We start from the raw sequence: 24,739 nt of genomic DNA, 5'->3' as shown, positions 1-24,739 counted from the left end.
AGAGGAAGACAGGGGTCGTTCGACGGTTCGATGCAACACGCGTCGACACGGCTGGAGAGAAACGAACGGTTGTGCTTCGTGACCGTGACGCTTCGACTATGCGACTGTGACAGGGACTCTCTCACCGGAGTGCTGCATTCGATGATGGCTGGAGGAGCGGGGCGACAGCTACTCTAGGGTTAAATGGTGAAGAAGAAAGAGTGGGGTGGAGAAGATGAGCACGAAATACGAGAGAGACTTATTTAATATATACAATAATAATAAGTATTATTATTATTATTGTCATTATCTTTATTATCATTATTTAATTTCCCCAACGAACTCATTTTTTTCTATTTCAATTAATTTTTCTCTTTCTTCATTACTAACTCAATCCATCATCAATAACTTCTCTCGTTTCCTTAATAATTATATTATCCCATAATATAATTATTCTTATTCGTCTATAACTTTGCTTATACCCATAAACAATAATTACTCATAATACTTTCAACTTTACAAATTTAATTTACCAACCAATCAATCCAAAAATTACCACTTTAACAAAATGATTTCAAATTTCAGAATTAACCACATATCATTCCAACGCACTTAACTTCCACAAATCAAATAATTTCACACATAATACATTACGTTTTACACATGCACACGGCACACGCACACATAGACACACACACACGTGCACATGCGCACACACGGACACGCGCATACACATGCACACACGCGTGCACATGCGCGGACACACGCACACTGCACACGCTAGCGTACACGCACACTCACCCACACGCGCACGCACACATATGCACAAAGATGTGTAAATGAATTAAGATTAAAAAACAATTACAATAATTATGTTTAGGAGTAAAAATCATGTTCATTTGACTTAAAAACATTAATTAAATTATAATTTCTATCAATATTGGTTTAAGAGTGTCATTATTTCAATATAATGCGGTTTTATGCAATTTTACCAACAAAAAATAAGTCGAATATGGACCTGTAGATCCACACTCTTTGTCCTAAGAGATATAACAACTTTTCTATGGGTTATTTTAAAAAATGGAAAAACGATTTTTTCTTTTGAATTTTAGCAAATAACATTTTTTGCACGTGCATGGTATTTTACAAAATATCCACCTTCTCCAACTGTAATTATTTAGTTTCTACGTTGTAATTAATTTATGTCATTTATCAGCTTTTAATTAATTTTTACTTGAAAAATATACATCAATCCATATTGCAACTTTTTTTTTAATATCTTGGGACTCAACTAATTGATTCAATATTTTAATAACTTTATTCAATCTTACTAATTTCAAAATAACCCAATTGAATTTGAATTTCAAAATAACAAAATTATTATTTTTCAGAATTTGAGAATCTCAACATAGATTTTGTATCAAAATAACCTTAATTGAATTCAAAATTAAAAAATATCAACTTGTTCGCTATTTTTATCTCAAAATAACATTAATGGCTTAAACATCAAGATAACGAAATTATTATTTTAAAATTGGAAGAATCTCATCACTAAAAAATATCAACATGTTCGCACACGCACACACGCACGAACGCACACATACACATGCACGCAAGCACACTCGCACACGTGCGCACGCACGCACTTTTGCACACACACACACACCATCCACACATTACCTACACACACACACGCGAACACACACACACACACGTATGTATAAAGATGTGTAAATGAATTAAAATAAAAAAATAATTAAATTAATTGTGTATAGAAAAACTTTTAAACCATATTCATTTGACTTAATAACATTAATTAAATAACAATTTTTATCAATATTGGTTGAAAAGATTCATTAGTGTAATTATTTTAATATAATGGAGTTTTATCCAATTTTACCAACGAAAAACAAGTCGAATATGGACCAGTAGATCCACACTCTTTGTCATAAGAGATATAGCAACGTTTTTATGGGTCATTTTAAAAATGACAAAACTACTTTTTCTTTTGAATTTTAGCAAATAGCATTCTATCACGTGCATGGTATTTTCTAAAATACCAAAATATCCATCTTCTCCAACTGTAATTATTTTGTTTCTACTTTGTAATTAGTTTATGTTATGCATTTATCAACTTTTAATTATTTTTTTATCTGAAAAAGATACATAAACCTATATCATAAATTTTTTCTTAATATCTCGAGACTCAAGTAATTGATTCAAGATTTTCATAAATTTACTCAATCTTACAATTTTCAAAATAACCTAATGGAATTGAAATTTCAAAACAACCAAATTGAATTTCAAAATAACAGAATTATTATTTTTCAAAATTTCAAAATCTCAGATAGATTTTGTATTAAAATAACCTAAATTGAATTTCAAAATTAAAAAATATCAACTTGTTCGCTATCTTTTATCTCAAAATAACATTAATGACTTGAATATCAAGATAATAAAATTATTATTTTAAAATTGAGAGAAACTCAACATTAAAATATATCAACTTGTTCACACACAAGCACACACGGACACGGGCAAACGCGCACACACGTACACACGCACGTATGAGCGCACACACACCGACACACCCACGCGCACAAGCACATACGCGTCCGCACACACACAGACACACATAAGCACACATACAGACACACACACACGTGTGCACATCAGCACACAAACACGAATGCACACACGCATACACACACCCACCCACATGCACAAATGTGCACAAACGTACACCTGCACGCACACACACTCGCACGCATACACACACGCACGAACGCACACTCACACCCACACGCATACCCACACACCCACACGCACAAATGCACAAAACTGCGTAAATGAATTAAAGATAAGAAACAATTACATTACTTGTGTTTAAAAAGACTTTTAAACCATGTTCATTTGACTTAATAACATTAATTAAATTATAATTTTTATCAATATTGGTTGAAAAGTGTCATTAGTGTGATTATTTCAATATAATGCGATTTTATCCAATTTTACAAAAAAAAAAAAAAAACAAGTCGAATATGGACTAGTAGATTCACACTATTCATAAGAGATATAACAACGTTTTTATGGGTCAATTTAAAAAATGGCAAAACTATTTTTTTTTTAAATTTTAACATATAGCCTTATTGCACGTGCATGGTAATTTATAAAATATCAAAATATCCACTTTCTCCAACTGTAATTATTCCGTTTCTACGTTGTAATATATTTATGTTATGCATTTATCAGCTTTTAATTATTTTTTACCTGAAAAAGATACATCAACCCATGTCATAACTTTTTTCTTAATATCTCGAGACTCAACTAATTGGTTCAAGTTTTTATAACTTTATACAATCTTACTATTTTCAAAATAACCTAATTGAATTTGAATTTTAAAATAACCAAATTGAATTTCAAAATAACAAAATTATTATTTTTCAGAATTTTAAAATCGCAACGATAGATTTTGTATTGAAATAATCTTAATTGAATTTCAAAACTAAAAAGTATCAACTTGTTCACCATCTTTATCTCAAAATAACATTAATAGTTTGAATATAAAGATAACTAAATTATTATTTTAAAACTAGGAGAAAGTCTACATTAAAAAATATCAACTTGTTTGCACACAAGCACATGTGCACACCCACCCACACATGCACACGCACAAAATGTGCATACACGCAAACATGTACGCACACATGTGCACACACACATGTACGCACGTGTACACACACGTACACACGCGCGACAGCCACACACGAACATACGCACAAACGCACACACATACACGCACATGCGCATGCGCACGCACCCACACAAACTCACACACGCACAAAGATGTGTAAATGAATTAAAATTAAAAACAATTACACTAATTGTGTTTATAAAGACTTTTAAACCATGTTTATTTGACTTAAGAACATTAATTAAATTATAATTTCTATCACTATTGGTTTTAAAATGTCATTAGTGTATTTATTTCAATATAATGCGGTCTTATCCAATTTTACCAACAAAAAAACAAGTCGAATATGGACTAGTAGATTCACACTCTTTGTCATAAGAGATATAACAACATTTTTATGGATCATTTTGAAAAATGACAAACTACTTTTTCTTTTGAATTTTAGCAAATAGTATTTTTTGCACGTGCACGGTATTTTATAAAATACCAAAATATCCACATTCTTCAACTGTAATTATTTTGTTTCTACGTTGTAATTAATTTATGTTGTGTATTTATCAGCTTTTAATTATTTTTTACTTGAAAAAGATACATCAATCCATATTGCCACATCAATCCATACCAAAACGTTCCTAAGAAAGGATCATCTCACCCATAACTTTAAATTCTTCAAACACAATGCAATTAACTTAAAGCAGAACAAAACAAAACAAGAAATCTAACCAACAATAACAAAAAAAATAAACCTTAAGCCTTGATCCTTGCAGTCCATTGGGAGGTTCAGAACGGGACATGATCGAGAACAATCGATTCCGAGCTGCAGGTTTCGACATCGACAAAGAATTTCCAAGTAAATGAAAATTTTGGAAATGGGTAGTGAAGAAAAATAAGGTTGAGAGGATTTTGTTTGGTGAGTGGGAAAAACTCTAGCCAGTGGAAAGAGAATGGAAGAAATGGGGTTTAGTTTACACAGATTTTTCTTAATGATTGTTGGAAGAACAAAGAGATTGTGAGAAGGTTTAACGGCAACGACAATGGCAGAATGTTAAATCCCCGAAAAGACTAAATGGCCAATTGAGAGGAAGAAGGAAGAAAGAAATTCTCTTTCAAGCTAGGGAAAAGACAGAGGAATGGGAATTGAATTGTACGTTTGGTATGGCTATATGCAATTTTCTTGCTTCTTTATGGATATGTTGTACAAAGAGTAGAACGATGACATGGTTCACTTTGTTTCTCTCTTTACAAAGTAACCAATGACTTAAAAGAAAGACATTGAACAACAAATGACCAATAGAAAACAATATACTCAAGAAACAATAAAAAAAATGCAGAAATTAAAAATGAAATTGGAAGTAGGAAAAAAATGGAAGGAAGAAAAATACCCCAAAAGTTCTAAATGCAATATGATCATAACAAACATGTCTCACTGTGAACAAATCGAACAAGCTCTATAACGAATTTTGTAGTGGGATTCCGACTCATAGAAGCCGGCTCCAGGCTTGCACAACGAATGACCAATACAAAATAAGATCCAGTAAAAAGAAAGGCCCAACTAAAGTGAAATTAGAAGACACACACGTCCTATATTAAGGTAGAGTCAAGGTAATTTAGAAAAATTCATTACCGGACAACTACCTCAAAATTACCCGAACTTATAAACTATACAATTATTTTTTCCTGATGTTCCAAAACACTTGCCAACTGAAATTTTCTTTTGACAAATATGCAATGGGTTTCTTGAAATTGAATGCTCAATCCAGAAATTGAAAATGAAATTGGAAGTAGAAAAAAAATGGAAGGAAGAAAAATACCCCAACAGTTATAAATGCAATGTGAACATAACAAGTTGTATCATCATGAACAAATTGAACAATCCCCAAAACAGATTTTGCAATGGGATTCTGACTCCAACAAATTGCATCCATGTTGACCAAAACTTTCCGAACAAAGGATTCAGCTTCCCATCAACATGCATCACAAACCTATAACTTTAAATTCTTCAAAAACAATGGAATTAAATCAAGGCAGAAAAAAACACAACAAGAATTCTAACCAACGATAACAAAAAAATCCACCTTAACCCTTAATCATTGTCGTCCAATGGGAGGTTCAACATTGGACATGATTGAGAACTATTGGTTCCCAGCCGCAAGTTTCGGCATCGACAAAGATTCTCCGAGGGAAATGAAGATTTTGGAAATTGGTAGTGAAGAAAAATAAGGTTGAAAGAATTTTGTTTGGGGAGTTGACAAAATTGTAAACCGAACCCCATGTGTTTCATTTTTCTCCTCATCGGCCAGAATTTTGTCAACTCCCCAAACAAAATCCTGGCCGATGAGGAGAAAAATGAAACACATGGGGTTCGGTTTACAATGATTTTTCTTAATGATTGTTGGAAGAACAAAGAGATTTAAGGGTAACAAAAAGAATGGAAGAATGTTAAATCCCAAAAGACTAAATGGCCAATTGAATGCTTAAGGAAGTTTGATTTGCCTGTTTTAGCAGTTTTTTTGCTTTTTTATGTAAATGTTGTAGAAAGAGTAGAACAAGGACATAATTCACTTTTTTTTCTCTTTACAAAGTAACCAATGACTTAAAAGAAAGACATTGCACACTAAATGCCCATTAGAAAACAATATACATCGAAAAGAATAAAAAATATGCAAAAATTCAAAATGAAAGTGCAAGCAGAACAAAACGGACTTGATTCACCATGAACAGATAGAACAAGCTCCAAAACGGATTTTGAGTAGAATTTCGTCTCAGATTTGCAGTCTCCAGGTTTTCCAAAACGTTCCTAAGAAAGAATCAGCACAACCCACAACTTTAAATTCTTCAAAAACAATGAAATTAACTCAAAGCAGAAAAAAAAAAGACAAAAACTCTAACCAACGATAACAAAAAAATAAACCTTAACCTTTGATCCTTGCAATCCATTTGGGGGTTCAGCACTGGACTTGATCGAGAACAATCAGCTCCCAGCCGCAGGTTTCTGCATGGACGATGATTTTTCGAGGAGGGAAATCAAATTTTTGGAAATGGGTAGTAAAGAAAAATAAGGTTGAAAAGATTTTGTTTGGAGAGTGGGCAAAATTCTAGCTGGTGAGGAGAAAAGAAAAGACATGGGGTTCAGATTCGAGGGATTTTTCTTAATGATTGTTGGAAGAACAAAGAGATTGTGAGGAGATTTAAGGGTATCGCCACGAATGGCAAAATGTTAAATCACAAAAGACTATTGTTTTCTTGCTTCTTTATGGAAATGTTGTAGAAAGAGTAGAACGATGACATGGTTCACTTTGTTTTTCTATTTACAAAATAACCATTGACTTAAAAGGAAAGAATTTGCACCACAAATGACCATTAGAAAACAATATACATAAGAAAGAATAAAAAATACGCAGAAATTGAAAATGAAATTGAAAGTTGAAAATAAATGGAAGGAAGAAAAATACTCCAAAAGTTCCAAATGCATTACGATCAAGAGAAATTTGTATCAACATGAACTGATCGAATAAGCTCCAAAATGATTTTGCAGTGGGATTCCGACTCAGATAAGCAGTCTCCAGTCTTGCCAAAACGTTCCTAACAAAGGATCATCACACCCATAACTTTAAATTCTTAAAAAACAATGGAATTGACTCAAAGCAGAAGAAAACGAAAGAAAAACTCTAACCAACGATAAGAAGAAAATAAACCTTCACCCTTGATCCTTCCAATCCATTTGGGGGTTCAGCACTGGACATGATCGAGAACAATCAGTTTCCAGCTGCAAGTTTAGGCATGGACGAATATCTTCCAAGAAGGGAAACGAATTTTAGCGAAGTTTGATCTACCTGTTAGCAGTGTTCTTGTTTTTGTACGGAAATGTTGTAGAAAGAGTAGAACGATGAAATAAATCACTTTGTTTTTCTCTTTACAAAGTAACCAATGACTTAAGAAGAAGACATTGCACAACAAATGACCAATAGAAAATGATACGCAATAGAAAAGAATAAAAAAGAAAACAATATGCATTTTTGTTTTCAAATTCTTGGTCAAATCGCAATTCAGAAATGAAATTTGGTTCATTATCGACGATAATATGGTGAACTAAATAACATAAGTTTCAGAGTCATGGGAGAATAATAGCCTTGCTAATTGCTCAAACTCTGAATGTGAAGGCTTTTCCCATGTGAAGGAACCCAAAGAACCAGCCAAAGCAGCATGCTTCTTCCCAATGCAAGAACATTCAGTGTATCTTCTGATTATGTCCTGAATGCAGTAGGAAAAATGATATGAAGTTGTAATTCAAGCTAAGGTTTTGTTGCATAAACCAAAAACTTAGATGGATAAAACACAAAATGCATCATGTTCCTACCTTATGCCTACTACATTGCTAACAATACACTTACTGCACTCTCAGAGAAGGAACCAGAAATGGTTCTTGATGATCTGTTAAAATCTTTTGATGAAAATGTAATTAGTGCAAAGAGCGTTGATGATTCTAAAACAGAGGCACCTCATGCTAACTCGGATGTGCAATGCTTCTCTGAAGATGAAAAAGTAAATGAAGTTTCGAAAGATGATGATTTTGTGGAGATTTCTGCTGAGGAAATCAATGAATCTGACAAATCTTCTCTGCCTACTGAAGACTTGGATGTTACTGAAGTTCACAAATCGAGCATTGCAGAAGAATTTGGTATGGAATTTGAATCTCAACAAAATGAGTCTACCTGTGAATTGGAACATAAAATTGAAGAAGATGTTGAAGAAGAAAACACACGTGAATAACTCTGCTGAAGAACTGTCTCTTCCCCACGAAAATGTGGAAGAAGAAACTGAAGTTGATGGAGATGATGCCTTGAGCAGTGATGAAGAATCTTTGGAAGTGAAAGACGATCAAGATGAAAATGATCAGATCCCACAACCGGAAATGTAGCATCAGATGCTGACATTGAAGGAGACAAGAAGGAAACAAAAATGGAGAAAAGTTCCGTTCAAGCTGAAGAAGATGATACAATTATCAATAAGTCCACGGAGGAGTTCCCCGAGAATGTTTCTGATGATTTGGTTGATGTCAAGATCCAATGGAAAATGGAAGAAGAAACTCTTCCTAAAGACATAATTGTCGAAGCTATCGACTCACAACCAGAAATCCCAAATGCCATTGTTCAATGTGAGGAAGCTTTGGTGGAAATCACTATCACATCCTCCAACAACAATGCAGTTCAATCATTGGCAAACCAATTCCCTAGGCCAACAATAGAAGCCAAATCTCCCGTTGAAGAACAAACCATTAGTTTGCTAATGGACAACCCAGATGCTGAGGAAGAAGAAGCTGAAAAAGAACAGAACAAAGCAAAGTTCATTCAGTTAGTGGTGAAGAATGATAATACTAGCCTAAGGCAGCTGAGGAAGTTGTTCAAGGAAAAACTCCAACTTAACCATAAGAAGATGGAAAATAATAACATCAACACAAAAGTTGTTGGAGGTGGCGTGAAAGTGAGAACTGCTTTACAACCAGTGCCGGAAAACAGAATGACCGTGCATTAAAAGTCTAGAAAGAGAGAGCATTGTGCATGGTTCAAACTGTGGTTTGCCTCATGTTATTGATTTTGTGTTTGTTTTATTCTTTCCATGATGTATTTTGAGAGGAGGGAAAAATGAGGTAAATGATTAGTTTGTCTGAATTTTTGTTCATCAGTTCAATAATAAAAATGCTAGTAGTTTGTGTTTAAAAAAAACAATACACTTACTGCAGCACCAAGATACAGGTTGTAGCCAAATTTCAGGAAAAAAATATATTCAGATTTTTGCATATCGAGAATTTGGTGAAACGCACCTTGAGTTTATTTACTCAACTAATCCACGAGAATTTGTGATATGAACACTCTTGGCAGAGGTCCATTGACTCCATCACCATCATCAGCAGCATTAGAAATGGAGGGAGGTGAAAACCAAAATGCTTTCAACTTTTTGGCTGGGAATGATAATTCTTCTTTTTGAGTATATCCAAAATACAGGTAAAATCTTGCTAATGAGTCAATCCCACGCCCATCCATCTAGTTCATCACAGAATACAAACACAACTTCAACATTAGTTACAGTAAAGAATTGATTGTTGACTCAACCAACATCAAGCAGCTTTTTTTATTTAACAATGTTGACTCAACTTAATTAGTATGCATTGTACAATAGAAGTAGAAGGCATTGTACAAATGAAGTAGAGTACATTGTACAAATGAAGTAGAGTACTATTACAACTTCAACCATAATTATGTTCTACAGCCCAGCATTAGAAATTGAATAAAGAACCTTTGTTCACCTTTACCTAAAATACTAGCCTTTGTGTCCTCTCCACTTGATTTCTACTTTGGAATCATATTATTGTTAAACCATTTAATCACCCAAAAGCTTAAGCTGATGGGTTAAGATAAATTTTATATTGTATCACCTAGAATTCACTTCACTTTTGAACATAAGGACCTCCTCAACTATCTACTCACTTTTGAACATACAACCTTGATAGAACACAGATGTGGTGTTTCTATTATATTGATATTTGAAACTCAATGTTACAATAAAAAGAAAATTACATAGAAATTACAAACAACAAACAAAGAAACCCTCCTACTCCAAAACACAAATAAACAAAATTAAAAATACTACAATTAAAACCAAAAAGGATCATGAGCCTTCTGCTTCCCCTATCTCTCATGGAGTATTGCAGGCCCTTCCTTTTACTAAAAACTGCCTGCCCTTTCCCATCTCCCTCTCGTTCATTTAACTTCCTGTTTTAGATAACTGTCATCTTTTTTAAGTAACTATTGTTGGTTCCTAAAGTGCCTTATTTTTCTTTCTTCTATTATAAGTAAATAACAATGGTGGCCTAACAGACCTCCTAAACTATTCACTCTAGACCATGTTAAATCACCAATTCATCCAAAAACTTATGAGGTAAATGTAATATTATATCTTCTAACCATTGTCAACTTAAATTTGCTTTTGACCATAAGCAGTGGGTTTGCTGAAATTGAATGATGAATCCATAAAATAAAAATGAAGTTGAAAGTAGAAAAAATGGAAGGAAGAAAAATACCCCAAAAGTTCTAAAAGCAATATGATCATAACAAATAATGGAAGGAAAAATTTTGGCCGGTGGGGAGAAAAGGGAAGACATGGGGTTCGGTTTACAGGGATTTTTCTTAATAATTGCTGGAAGAACAAAGAGGTTTGTGAGGAGATTTAAGGGTAACCACAAGAATGGCAGAATGTTAAATCCCAAAAGACTAAATGGTCAATCGAATGTTTTAGGCAGTTTGATCTTTAGCTGTTTTCTTGCTACTTTATGGAAATGTTGTAGAAAGAGTAGAACGATGACATAGTTCACTTTGTTTCTCTACGTACAAAATAACCATTGACTTAAATCAAAGACATTGCACCACAAATGACCATTAGAAAACAATATACAATAGAAAGTATAAAAAATATGCAGAAATTGAAAATGAAATTGGAAGTAGAAAAAAAAAATGGAAGGAAGAAAAATACCCCCAAAGTTCCAAGTGCAATATGATCATAACCAATTTGTATCACCATGAAAAGATCGAACAAGCTCCAAAATGGATTTTACAGTGCGATTCCAACTCACATAAGCAGTCTCTAGGAATGCCAAACCGTTTCTAAGAAAGGATCATCACAACCCATAACTTTAAATTCTTCAAAACAATGCAATGAAATCAGAGCAGAAAAAAACAGAACAACTCTAACCAACGATAACTGCAAAATAAACCTTATGGAAATGTTATAGAAAGAGTAGAACGATGACATGGTTCACTTTGTTTTTCTATTTACAAAATAACCAATGATTTAAAGGAAAGAATTTGCACCACAAATGACCATTAGAAAGCAATATACATAAAAAAGAATAAAAAATACGCAGAAATTGAAAATGAAAGTGAAAGTAGAAAACAAACTGAAGGAAGAAAAATACTCCAAAAGTTACAAATGCATTACGATTCGGAAAAATTTGTATCAACATGAACTGATCGAATAAGCTCCAAAATGGGTTTTGCAGTGGAGAGTGGGAAAAATTCTCGCCGGTGGGAAGAGAAGGGAAGACATGGGGTTCAGTTTACACAGATTTTTCTTAATGATTGTTGGAAGAACAAAGAGATTGTGAGGAGATTTAAGGGCAACGACAACAATGACAGAATGTTAAATCTCGAAAGACTAAATGGCCAATTGAGTCTTTAAGCCAGTTCGATCTGCCTGTTAGCTGGTTTCTTGCTTCTTTATGGAAATGGGGTAGAAAGAGTAGAATGATGATATAGTTAACTTTGTTTTTCTCTTTACAAAGTAGCCAATGACTTAAAAGAAAGACATTGCACAACTTGTGACCATTAGAAAATAATATACATAAGAAAGAATAAAAAATAAGCAGAAATTGAAAATGAAATTGGAAGTAGAAAAGAAATGGAAGAAAAATACCCCAAAACTTCAAAATGCAATATGATCATAACAAATTTGTATCATCATGAACAGATCGACCAAACTCCAAAACAGATTTTGCAGTGGGCTTCCGACTCAAATAAACAGCCTCCATGCTCACCAAAACGTTCCTAAGAAAGGATTCAGCTCCCTACCAACATGCATCACATCCCATAACTTTAATTTCTTCAGAAACAACGTAGTTAACTGAAGGTAAAAAAATCAGAACAAGAACACTAACCAACTTCTTAGGAATCAGCTCCCTACCTCCGAATGCGTCGGGTTCGTTCAGGATCAAAAGTTGCGTAGGGAAATCTTCACTCTTGGCTGAAGCAACAATAGCATGTAGAAAGTAGAAGAGTAAAGCTGGTTAGATCAGAATGCATCGGGTTCCTTCGGTATCAGAATTTGCGTAGGAAACTCTTCCCTCTTGGTTGAAGCAACAATTTCCAATAGAAAGTAGAAGAGTTAAACCAGTTAGATAAGAATGCGTCGGGTTCCTTCAGAATCAATACTTGCGTAGGAAACTCTTAACTCTTGGAGGAAGCAAAAATAACATGTAGAAACTCAAAAAGTTAAGTCGGTTAGGTCAAAATGCGTCGAGTTCCTTCGGAATCAGAATTTTCGTAAGGAACTCTTCACTCTTGGTCGAAGTAGGAATAGCCCGTTGGAAATAGATGAGTTAACACTTCAAAAATACTTCCTATAAAAAGTTATTATATATAGGGACAATCTTCCTTTGTGTTTGGACTGCACCCATGCATTTATAGCACAGGAGCATTCCTTTAGATCACATCGTATCCTTTAGAGATCGCAGTTTGCTACCTTGATTTTCAACTTTTGTCGAGCCCTTTAGAGTTAGTTTGGTTTGAAATAGAGATTGTTGTCTTATGCGATCAAGGTTGTGAAATATCTCACTAGATTTTTTTTAATGGAACATTTGATTAGAGAGTAAGGGTTTTGAGAGGTCTTGGGAGGAGATTGAGACCATTGCTGGTTTAAGGCATTTGTTAGTTAAAAACATTACTTTATCCCGTATATCTAAGACAAGCCAAGCTTATTTTCTTCTTAAAACATACTATAATTAGTCAAACAAAAAAATGTTAATAGTCAAATACATTTTTTATTTGACAATTAATTGTGTTAATTACAACAATAACTATAAAAATTGGTTATCATCCTGTTTTGTTTAAAAATCAAATCAAGAGTTTAACTAAATGGAATGCACTACAATGATGATTCTGCTATTATCAGTAATACACAAACCTTGCATATTGAGTGATGAGGATCTCGAAGATTGACCAGTAGATTATCACTTTCAAAATCAAAGTGCACAATATTCTTTCTGTGCAGGTGTTCCATTCTAAAAGCCGCATCCATAGCAATCAAGAGGCGCTTCCACTTTTCAAGACTCCTGCATCAATTGTATTTATGCTTAATCTAAGGGTGAAGATACATTATACTGCAACTAACTTCTAACAAATTAAATTAAACGTATGAAAAATGAGAACAATTGTTACTTTTCATTCTTCAACAAAGCATTTTTGAGCGAACCATTGGCCATATATTCTGTTACTGTGGCCACAGATCTCCCAGGCCCATCAAGCACGACACCATAAAAAGTACCACATTTGGGTGGTGCAAATCAGCAAACTTAATTGCTTCATTCTAAAAATCTTCTCACTGGTACAATATAAAACAACAAAAAGGACTTGAGTCAAGGAACAAAAAGAAAAATACACGAATAACAAAAGAAAAGAAAAGCCAGTTGCTTAAAATGAACAACCTTGCGATCTTGTTTAGAAGGTTTCCCAGCAAAACACCTCTCATTGATTCGTTTTATAGCAACATCAGTCCCCTCCATTTTCCATGGTAAAAAGTGCCAAAGGTGCCGGACCCCAATTCTCTTAATTCTTCAAGGTCACTATTCTTTATTACCCGAAGGAAAGAAGAAAAAGAAAAAAAAAAGATGTTCGGATGGACAATTTAAACATAAAGTGCAACCTTAAGGTTAAAAATGGAAAACTAAGTATTACCTGCAAGCGGCCAAGGCCTTTTGACATTGGAAAACCAGGATTTGCTTTACCTAAAAGTCTTGTCCTGCCATCGTGGGCAAACATGAAACAAGAATAATTATGGCAAAAAACGTGACATATTCCCGTTGAATAGCCAAATGAATGATGTGTATGTTGCATCTTGTTTTGGAGAATGTTCAGCATTGTATTGGTGTCTTATTTACACTTTGTATAAATCAGTCAGATGTCTTGAATGGTGCTTTTGCATTGCTTTGTTTGCATTCCACTCTCAGATAATGGAAGACAATAAAAATAATCCTCTTGTTTTACTTGTGTTTTAGTATGCTTCCTTTTATCCATTGTTTGGAAGTCAAATGAGCTTCTGGTGTCAAAGTACCATCACATTTGTTGTAATTTATTGAGCTCTTTAGTTATTTTATTACTCTAGTTGAATGGCATAACTTTCGTTTAAATATACATTCAAATCTAATCTTACTTTAACCACTAGTATATGTATGTATACGTGTAAACAAAATCTTGTAATATTGTGTTATCTTATTAACTATGTTGTGAAGTTTATGTAACATTTCACTTGATTGTACTTTTTTTTAAAATAGGACATTTTTTTCATAATTTTTCAAACACAACTAATATCTACTTGGACTCCTTGTACTCCTTGTAAATGGAGTGTATTCTTGATTAACTTAAACACTTAAATTTTTTTACCACACATATCAATTACTAAAATTTCATAATATCAAAATTCAACATATCCATAAGTTAAAAAACATATTTTGTAATAATACTCGAAATTTGGGATGGGTAGTCTGGGTTGTTAGTGTTGTCAGTGTTAGAATACCCCTAGTGGTTTGTGTCAAAAAAGTCTCCTTTTAAAAGTTGAAAGATGCCCTTAAACTTTCGAAAACGGTTCAAAAATACCATTGTCTTTGGTTTTAGATGAAAGTCGCTAAAGTTTTGTTTAAAAAATAATCATCAACTATTGAAAAGTTCTGTTTAAAAAATATTGATGAATTATTGAAAGTTCCATAAATATCCTTTTAAGCTTAAAAAAAATTCAAAAAAATGTTCATCGATCCAATTCATACACCTATTTCTTTACACTTATAATAAAAAGCCCATAGAAAGTAGAGAACTTTTCACTCTTGCCTGAAGCTACAATAGCCCGTAGAAAGTAGGAGAGTTAAGCTTGTTAGGTTAGAATGCGTCGGGTTCGTTTGGGATCAAAACTTGCATCAGAACTCTTCACTCACGGTCGAAGCTACAATAGCTGGTAGAAAGTAGGAGAGGTAAGCCTATTAAGTCATAATGCATTGGGTTCTTTCAGGATCAAACTTTCGTAGGAAACTCTTCACTCTCGACCGAAGCCACAATAACTTGTAGAAAGTAGGAAAGATAAGTTGGTCAGGTCAAAATGCGTCGGGTTCCTTCCGTATTAGTATTTGCGTAGGGAACTCTTCACTCTTGGTGAAAGCAACAATTTCCTGTAGAAAGAAGGTGAGTTGAAGCGATTAGATCATAATGCGATGGGTTCCTTCGGGATCAATACTTGCGTAGGGAACTCTTAACTCTTGGTGGAAGCAAAAATAGCCCGTAGAAAGTCGAAGATTTAAGCCAATTAGTTTAGAATGTGTCGAGTTCCTTCGGGTTCAAAATTTTCGTAGGGAACTCTTCACTCTTGGTCGAAGCAACAATGGCCGGTTGAAAGTAGAAGAGTTAAGCCAGTTAGGTCAGAATGCATGTTTGGTTCTTTAGATATCCGAACTTGCACAGGGAAATCTTCACTCATGGTCGAAGCAACAATAACCTGTAGAAAGTAGGAGAGTTAAGCTGGTTAGGTCAGAATGTGTCGGCTTTCTTTGGGATCAGAACTTGTGTCGGGAACTCTTCACTCTCGATTGAAGCCACAATAGCTCGTAGAAAGTAGGAGAATTAAGCCGGTTAGGTTAAAATGCATCGGGTTCTTTGGGATCATAACTTCTTCGACAACTCTTCACTCTCGGCCGAAGCCACAATAGCCCGTAGAAAGTACGGGAGTTAAGCCATTTATGTTAGAATGCATCGGGTTCCTCGAGAATCAGAACTTGCGTAGGAAACTCTTAACTCTTAGTCAAAGCAACAATAACGCATAGAAAGTCGGGGAGTTAAGCCGGTTAGGTCGGTATGCATCGGTTTCTTCGGAATCAAAATTTGCTTAGGGAACTCTTCACTTTTGGCTGAAGCAACAATAGCCCGTAGAAAGTAGGAGAGTTAAGCTGGTTAGGTCGGAATGCGTCGGGTTCACTTCGTATCAAAATTTTCGTAGGGAACTCTTCCCTCCTGGCCAAAGAAATAATTTCATATAGAAAGTAGGAGAGTTAAAGCGGTTAGATCAGAATGTGTCGGGTTCCTTCGGGATCCATACTTGCGTAAGGAACCCTTAACTCTTGGCTGAAGCAAAAAGAGCCTGTACAAAGTCGGATAGTTAAGCCAATTAGGTCAGAAATGCGTCGATTTCCTTCAGGATCAAAATTTTCGTAGGGAACTCTTCACTCTTGGTTGAAGCTTCAATAACCCGTTGGAAGTAAAAGAGTTAAGCCAGTTAGGTGAGAATGCGTTTAGATCTTTCAATATAAGAACTTGCGTAGGGAAATCTTCACTTATGGTCGACGCAACAATAGCCCGTAGGAAGTAGGAGAATTAACTCGGATAGGTCAGACTGCATCGAGTTCCTTTGGGATCAGAACTTGTGTCAGGAACTCTTCACTCTCAGTTGAAGCCACAATAGCCCATAGAAAGTAGGAGAGTTAAGCCGAATATGTTAAAATGCATCGGGTTCCTTCCTGACCAGAAATTTCATGGAACTCTTCACTCTCGGCTAAAGCCACAATAGCCTGTAGAAAGTAGGAGAGTTAAGCCAGTTAGGTCAAAATGCATTTGGTTCCTTCGATATTAGAACTTGCATAGGGAACTCTTAACTCTTGGTCGAAGCAACAATAGCCCATAAAAAGGTTGAGAGTTAAGCCGGTTAGGTCGGAATGCGTCGGGTTCCTTCAGGATCAAAATTTGCGTAGGGAATGCTTTCTTGGCCGAAGCAACAATAACTTGTAGAAAGTAGGAGAGTTAAGCTGGTTAGGTCAAAATGTGTCAGGTTCCTTCAATATCAGAATTTCCATAGGGAACTCTTCCCTCTTGGCCGAAGCAATACTATAGAAAGTAGGAGAGTTAAAGTGGTTAAATCATAATTCATTGGGTTCCATCGGGACCAATACTTTCGTAGGGAACTCTTAACTCTTGGTGGAAGCAAAAATAGCCTGTAGAAAGTAAGAGAATTAAGACGGTTAGGTCAGAATGCATCGAGTTCCTTTGAAATCAGAATTTTCGTAGGGAACTCTTTACTATTGGCCGAAGCAACAATAGCTCGTTGGAAGTAGAAAAGTTAAGCCAGTTGGGTCAGAATGCATTTGGTTCTTTCGATATCAGAACTTGCATAGGAAAATCTTCACTCATGGTGAAAGCAATAATAGCTCGTAGAAAGTAATAGAGTTAAGCTGGTTAGGTTAGAATGCATCGAGTTCCTTTGGTATCATAACTTGTGTCAGGAACTCTTCCCTCTTAGCTGAAGCCACAATAGCCCATAGAAAGTATGAGAGCTAAGCAAAATAGGTTAAAATGCGTCGGGTTCCTTCCAGATCAGAACTTGTGTTGGGAACTTTTCACCCTCGGTTGAAGCCACAATAGACCATAGAAAGTAGGAGAGTTAAGCCGAATAGGTTAAAATGCATCTAGTTCCCTCGAGATCAGTACTTTCATCAACAACTCTTCACTCTCGACTAAACCCACAATAGCCCGTAGAAAGTAGGAGAGTTAAATCGGTTAGGTCAGAATGCGTCGGGTTCCTTTAGGATCAGAACTTGCTTAGAGAACTCTTCACTCTTGGTCGAAGCCACAATAGCCCGTAGAAAGTAGGGGAGTTAAGACGGTTGGGTCAGAATGCATCGGGTTCCTTCAGAATAAGAACTTGCATATAGAACTCTTAACTCTTGGTCGAGGCAACAATAGGTCGTTGGAAGTAGAAGAGTTAAGCTAGTTCGGTCAAAATGCATTCGGTTCTTTCGATATTAGAACTTGCGTAGGAAAATCTTCACTCATGGTCGAAGCAACAATAGCCCATAAAAAGTAGAAGAGTTAAGCATATTAGGTCAGAATGTATAGAGTTCCTTTGAGATCAGAACTTGTGTCCGGAACTCTTCACTCACGGCCGAAGCCACAATAGCCCATAAAAAGTAAGAGAGTTAAGCCGATCAGGTTAGAATGCGTCTGGTTCCTTCGTGATCAGAACTTGTTGGTGAACTCTTCACTCTCGACCAAGCAACAATAGCCTGTAGAATGTAGGAGAATTAAGTCGGATAGCTCAGAGTGCGTAGGGTTCCGTCCGGATCAAAACTTTCATAATGAAATCTTCACTTATGGTCGAAGCAACAATAACATGTAGAAAGTAGGAGAGTTAAGCCGATTAGGTTAGAATGCGTCGAGTTGCTTTGGGATTAGAACTTGTGTGAGGAACTCTTCACTCTCGGCCGAAGCCACAATAGCCCGTAGAAAGTAAAAGAGTTAAGCTGGTTTGATTAAAATGAATCGGGTTCTTTTAGAATCAGAACTTGTTCGTGAACTCTTCACTCTCGGCTGAACCTACAGTAGCCCGTAAAATGTAGGAGAGTTAAGCCGAAAAGCTCAAAGTGTGTCAGGTTCCTTCCGAATCAGAACTTTTATCGGGAACTCTTCACTCTCGGCTAAAGCCACAATACCCCATAGAAAGTACGAGAGTTAAGTCGGTTAGGCAAAAATGCATCGGGTTCCTTCGTGATCAAAACTAGCGTAGAGAACTTTTCACTCTTTGGTCGAAGCCATAATAACCCGTAGCATGTAGGAGAGTTAAGCTGGTTAGTTCAGAATGTGTTGGGTTCCTTCGAGATCAGAACTTGTGTGGAGAACTCTTCAATCTTTGTCGAAGCCATAATAACCCATAGAAAGTAGGAGAGTTAAATCGATTAGGTCAGAGTGCATCGGGTTCCTTCGAGACATGAACGTGCATTAGGTACTCTTCACTCTTGGATGAAGCAATAACAGCCCATAGAAAGTTAGAGAGATAAGTTGATTAGGTCGCAATGCATCGGGTTCCTACGGGATCAAAACTTGCGTAGGGAACTTTTCACTTTTGGTTGTAGTAACTATAGCCGGTAGAAAGTAGGAGAGTTAAGCGGGTTAGGTCAAAATCCATCGGGTTCCTTTGAGTTCAGAACTTGCGTAAAGAACTTTTCACTTCGCCGAAGCCACAATAGGCCGTAGAAAGTAGGAAAGTCAAGCCGGTTAGGTCAGAATGCATCGGGTTCCTAAATTGCATAAGGAACTCTTCACTCTTGGTTGAAGCAACAATAGCCTGTAGAAAGTTGGATAGTTAAGCTAGTTAGGTCAGAATACGTCAGGTTCCTTCAGAATCAAAGCTTGCGTAGAGAACTCTTCACTCTTGGCTGAAGCAACAATAACCGGTAGAAAGTAGGAGAGTTAAGCTGGTTAGGTTGGAATGTATCAAGTTCTTTACGTATCAGAATTCACATAGGGAACTTTTTACTCTTGGCCAAAGCATCAATTTCTGTAGAAAGTAGGAGAGTTAAAGTGGTTAGGTCAGAATGCGTCGGGTTCCTTCGGGATCGATAGTTGTATAGGTAACTCTTCACTCTTGGCCGAAGCAACAATAGCTAGTTGAAAGTAGAAGAGTTAAGCCAATTAGGTCAGAATGCGTTGGGTTCCTTCGATATCAGAACTTGCGTAGGAAAATATTCACTCACGGCCGAAGCAACAATAGCCTGTAGAATGTAGGAGAGTTAAGCCGATTAGGTCAAAATTCGTTGGGTTCTACGGTATTCAACTTTTCCTTCCTTACACTTCTTTTTTTCTTGTTCATTTTATTGATATAATTTTTACCACAACTCATCAGATAGGAATTGATAACCATTTTCTTTTTTAGAACTGTTTTCTTTTTATTTTAAAAATTAAACATATATACAATGCTTGCACTTTTAAGATTAGTGGCGATTTAAGAAGAATGATGATGGTTCATTCGTGACTTTCATTTGTGGTTCTAGGCCTCTAAAATTTTTTTCAATTACAATACTATGACGTCAAATAACTGTCGCGAAAAGTATTATCCGAAAAGTTTCGCCTTTTCCCGCGCGTTTTTTTTCCTTTTGTGATAATTTTTTTTCCTCCCTCCATTTTGTGATATAAACAACTGTCGTAGTAGATAATTTTTGTTGTAGTGTTACTACATTTGGAACTTGACAAAAACCTGTTTGCTAGATGATCCCTTATATGACTCAATTTCTTTTTCCTAGTGTTTTTATTCACTTATAAAGTCATTTCAAACACAATACTATACATTTGATTTGTGAACTTTAGTCACTATGGTTTCTTTACCTATGCATTGCCAAATCAAGCACTATACCATAAAACTTCTAGGACTAACTTATGAATTGATCAATTAAAATGACATGATTTGCACTATAGACGCCTTTTGCACACCACTTAGGTTGGTTTAGCACTATAGTTCTTGTCTTATTTACCATTTTTGGTCGTTAATTCCTTCTTTGTTTTTCAATTTTTGGTAGTTTATGAGTTAAGAAAGCTCACACTTAAGCATTGTTTGATAGTCTTTACAGCCTAAGCACCTCTTGGACACTACATAGGTTGGTTGGCACTATAGTTGATGCACTTGCACACTTGGTTTCCATTTAAGGTCCTTAAGTCCTTTTTGGTCACTTTTTGGTAGGTTATGTGTTGGAAATTGATAAGAAACCCCTAGGCATTGGATCTAAGAATCATGTTAAACAACAAGACTCAAAGAACACAACCCCACTAGCCGCAAAACCAATTTGATTTCAACCCCTAAGATAGGCTACATACAAATTGCTTAGATGATCTAAGAAACCAAGGATCGAACAAAATTAGAAACTCCCATCAATCCTTAATCTTCAAAACACTCCACAAGTAAGGTAGATCAATTCTCACTTGAATGCTTCAAATGTTTGTGCATTCTATCACAACAGACAAGAACAAAATTCTACATTCTAGAATTTTCAGATTTCTTTCATCCCAAATTCTTCTTTTTAAATGTGGAAAAATTACAACCCTATTTATACTAATTAAAATATGAAATGAAAGGTCAAAACATTTAATTTGATAACCTTTCAACTAACATAATAACTAAAAACACATAAACATTATTTCTTAAACATTTAAATTTATGACTTTTGAGTTGCCCAAAATAACTCTTCAACTTCCAAGCATTGCATCTACTCAACTTCTTCATTTGATTCAATCATGATTTCTTGATCCATATCAGGAATGCTCACAGTTAAACATTCTTGGTTTGTCTTTAAACCTTAGGCACCTTTTGGACACTACTTGGGTTGGTCTGGCACTATAGTTGTTGCTTTTGTGCACTTATTTTCATTTTGGGTCGTTAAGTCCTTTTTTCTGACATTTTGGTAGATTTTGAGTTGAGAAAGCTCACACTTAAGCATTCTTTGGTTGTGTTTATATAATAGGCACGTTTTTTAAACTACTTAGGTTTGTTTGGCACTATAATTATTGCACATGCGCACTTGGTTGCCATTTCGGGTCGTTAAGTTATTTTTTCAGATATTTTGGTAGGATATGAGTCGACAAAGCTCACACTTACAAGTTCTTGGGTTGCATTTACAGCTTAGGCACTTTTTGGACACTACTTAGGTATGTTTCGCACTATAGTTGTTTCACTTAGGCACTTGGTTGCCAATTGGGGTCGTTAAGTCTTTTTTTTTTTACATTTTTGTTTGTTATGAGTCGAGAAAGCTCACACTTAAATATTATTTGGTTGCGTTTATAGCTTACGCAACTTTTGGATACTACTTAGGTATGTTTGACATTTTATTTGTTGCTCTTGGGCACATGCTTGCCATTTCGAGTCGTTAAATCATTTTTTCTGACTTATCGGTAGGTTATGAGTCGGGAAAGCTCACACTTAAGCATTCTTTGGTTGTCTTTAAACCTTAGTCACCTTTTAGACACTAATTAGGTTGTTTTAACAGCATATTTGTTTAACTTACGCACTTGGTTGAAATTTTTGTTCATCAAGTCCTTTTTTGTGATTTTTTGGTAGCTTATGAGTTAAGAAAGCTCACACTTAAGCATTCAATGGTTGCCTTTACAACTTAACACCGTTTGGATAGTAGTTAGGTTGGTTTGACACTATAGTTATTGAATTTGGGCACTTGGTTGCCATTTCGGGTTGTTAAGTCATTTTTTTCTCATTTTTTCGTAGCTTATGAGTTGGAAAAGCTCACAGTTAAGCATTGTTTGGTTGATTTTAAGCCTTATGCACCTTTTGGACACTAGTTAGGTTAGTTTGGCACTATATTTGTTGCACTTGGGCACTTGGTTGCAATTCGAGTCGTTAAGTCCTTTTTTCTAACATTTTGGTAGGTTATAAGTAGAGAAAGTTCACACTGAAGCATTCTTTGATTGCATTTACAACGTAGGCACCTTTTGGACACTACCTAGGTTGGTTTGGCATTATAGCTGTTGCACTTGGACACTTGATTTCCACTTCAGGTCGTTAAGTCCTTTTTCTCACATTTTTTAAAGTTATGATTTGGAAAATCTCACACTTAAGCATTTTTTTTGCTGTCTTTAAACCTTAGGAACCTTTTGGACATTAATAAGGTTTCTTTGGCACCATAGTTGTTGCACTTTGGCACTTGGTTGCAATTTCGGGTTGTTAAGTCCTTTTTTCTAACTTTTGTTAGGTTATGAGTCGGGAAAGCTAACACTTAAGCATTCTTTTGTTTCCTTTACAGCTTACGCACCTTGGTTTGGCACTATAGTTGTTGTACCTTGGCATTTGGTTGTCATTCCGGGTTGTTAAATTCTTTTTTCTAACTTTTTAGTTGGTTATGAGTCTAGAAAGCTCACATTTAAGCATTCTTTGGTTTTCTTTAAAGCTTAGGCACCTTTTGGACACTACTTAGGTTTATTTGGCACTATAGTAGTTGCATTTGGGCACTTGGTTGCGATTTTAGGTTGTTCAGACCTTTTTTTCTCACTTTTTGGTAGCTTATGCATTGGAAAAGCTCACAGTTAAGCATCGTTTGGTTGTCTTTAAATCTTAGGCACATTTTGGACACTAGTTAGGTTTGTTTGGCACTATAGTGTTGCATCTGGACACTTGGATGCAATTTGTGTCGTTAAGTCCTTTTTTCTAATATTTGAGTAGGTTATGAGTAGAGAAAGCTAACACTTAAACATTCTTTGTGTTGGAATTTATGTCCTAAAACAGAACAAGAATTCTAACCAACGATAACAAAAAAATCCACCTTAACCCTTGATCCATGCCGTCCATTGGGAGGTACAGCACTGGACATGATTGAGAACTATCGGTTCCCAGCCGCAAGTTTCGACATCGACAAAGATTTTCCAAGGGAAATGAAAATTTTGGAAATGGGTAGTGAAGAAAAATAAGGTTGAAAGGATTTTGTTTGGAGAGTGGACAAAATTATGACCGATGTGGAGAAAAGGGAACATATGGGGTTCGGTTTACAGGGATTTTTCTTAAGGATTGTTGGAATAACAAAGAGATTGTGAGGAGATTTAAGGGCAACGACAAGAATGGCAGAATGTTAAATCCCAAAAGACTAAATGGCCAATTGAATGTTTAAGTAGATTGATTTGCCTGTTAGCTGTTTTCTTGCTTCTTTACGGAAATGGGGTAGAAAGAGTAGAACGATGACATAGTTCACTTTGTTTTTCTCTTTACAAAGTAGCCAATGACTTAAAAGAAAGACATTGCACAACAAGACCATTAGAAAATAATATACGTAAGAAAGAATACAACGTAAGCAGAAAAGAAATGGAAGAAAAATACCCCAAAACTTCAAAATGCAATATGATCATAACAAATTTGTATCATCATGAACAGATCGAACAAACTCCAAAACAGATTTTGCAGTGGGCTTCCGACTCAAATAAACAGCCTCCATGCTTGCCAAATTCCTAAAGGCAGCGCAATTAAGCAGTAACCATCAATTCAAAACAACAGGAAAGACAGAAAGAGTTGCAATGCGTTAGTTTACTGTTTCAGATCGCTTTAGAAGGGGACCCTGCAACAAATTCCGACCAGACCCAGAGGCCAGCTGCCGCTTGATCTTCTCCAAACTGTCCCCGGCATCTTCCGCTCTCTCCACCAACAACAATCATAAATTAAAAACATGTTGAGCCAACAAAGATACACACCAGCAAACTTTTGAACATAGGACCCTCCTAAACTACTCACTTTTGAACATAGGACTTCCCCAACTATCTACTCACTTCTGAACATACAACCTTGATAGAACACTTATGTACTGTTTCTATTATATTGATATTTGAGACTTAAAGTTGCAATAGAAAGAAAATTACAGAGAAATTACAAACAACAAGCAAAGAAACCCTCCTAATCCAAAACAGAAATAAACACAATTCAAAATACTACAATTAAAACCAGAACAATTCT

The 24,739-nt window shown here is 35.5% G+C and overlaps 2 long non-coding RNA genes and 1 pseudogene across 2 annotated transcripts; 1 reads left to right on the top strand and 2 right to left on the bottom strand.

The window, feature by feature from the left end:
* Positions 1–24,739, top strand: part of LOC116405844 — a 133,422-nt pseudogene that overhangs the window by 56,016 nt on the left and 52,667 nt on the right.
* LOC116405859 lies at positions 6,113–7,315 on the bottom strand. Its single transcript, XR_004218938.1, has 3 exons — positions 7,126–7,315; positions 6,591–6,665; positions 6,113–6,470 (listed from the first exon to the last, which is right to left on the bottom strand). It is a non-coding gene; the product is annotated as an uncharacterized LOC116405859 (long non-coding RNA).
* On the bottom strand, positions 12,391–24,529 carry LOC116405858. The gene is made up of 6 exons (XR_004218937.1): positions 24,321–24,529; positions 14,176–14,239; positions 13,926–14,068; positions 13,660–13,822; positions 13,406–13,553; positions 12,391–12,466 (listed from the first exon to the last, which is right to left on the bottom strand). It is a non-coding gene; the product is annotated as an uncharacterized LOC116405858 (long non-coding RNA).

Source organism: Cucumis sativus, unplaced genomic scaffold (assembly GCF_000004075.3).
Source record: "Cucumis sativus cultivar 9930 unplaced genomic scaffold, Cucumber_9930_V3 scaffold38, whole genome shotgun sequence".
Taxonomy (NCBI): Eukaryota; Viridiplantae; Streptophyta; class Magnoliopsida; order Cucurbitales; family Cucurbitaceae; genus Cucumis; species Cucumis sativus.
Note: the sequence above shows the minus strand (reverse complement) of the source record. Positions and strands in the feature narration are given on the sequence as shown.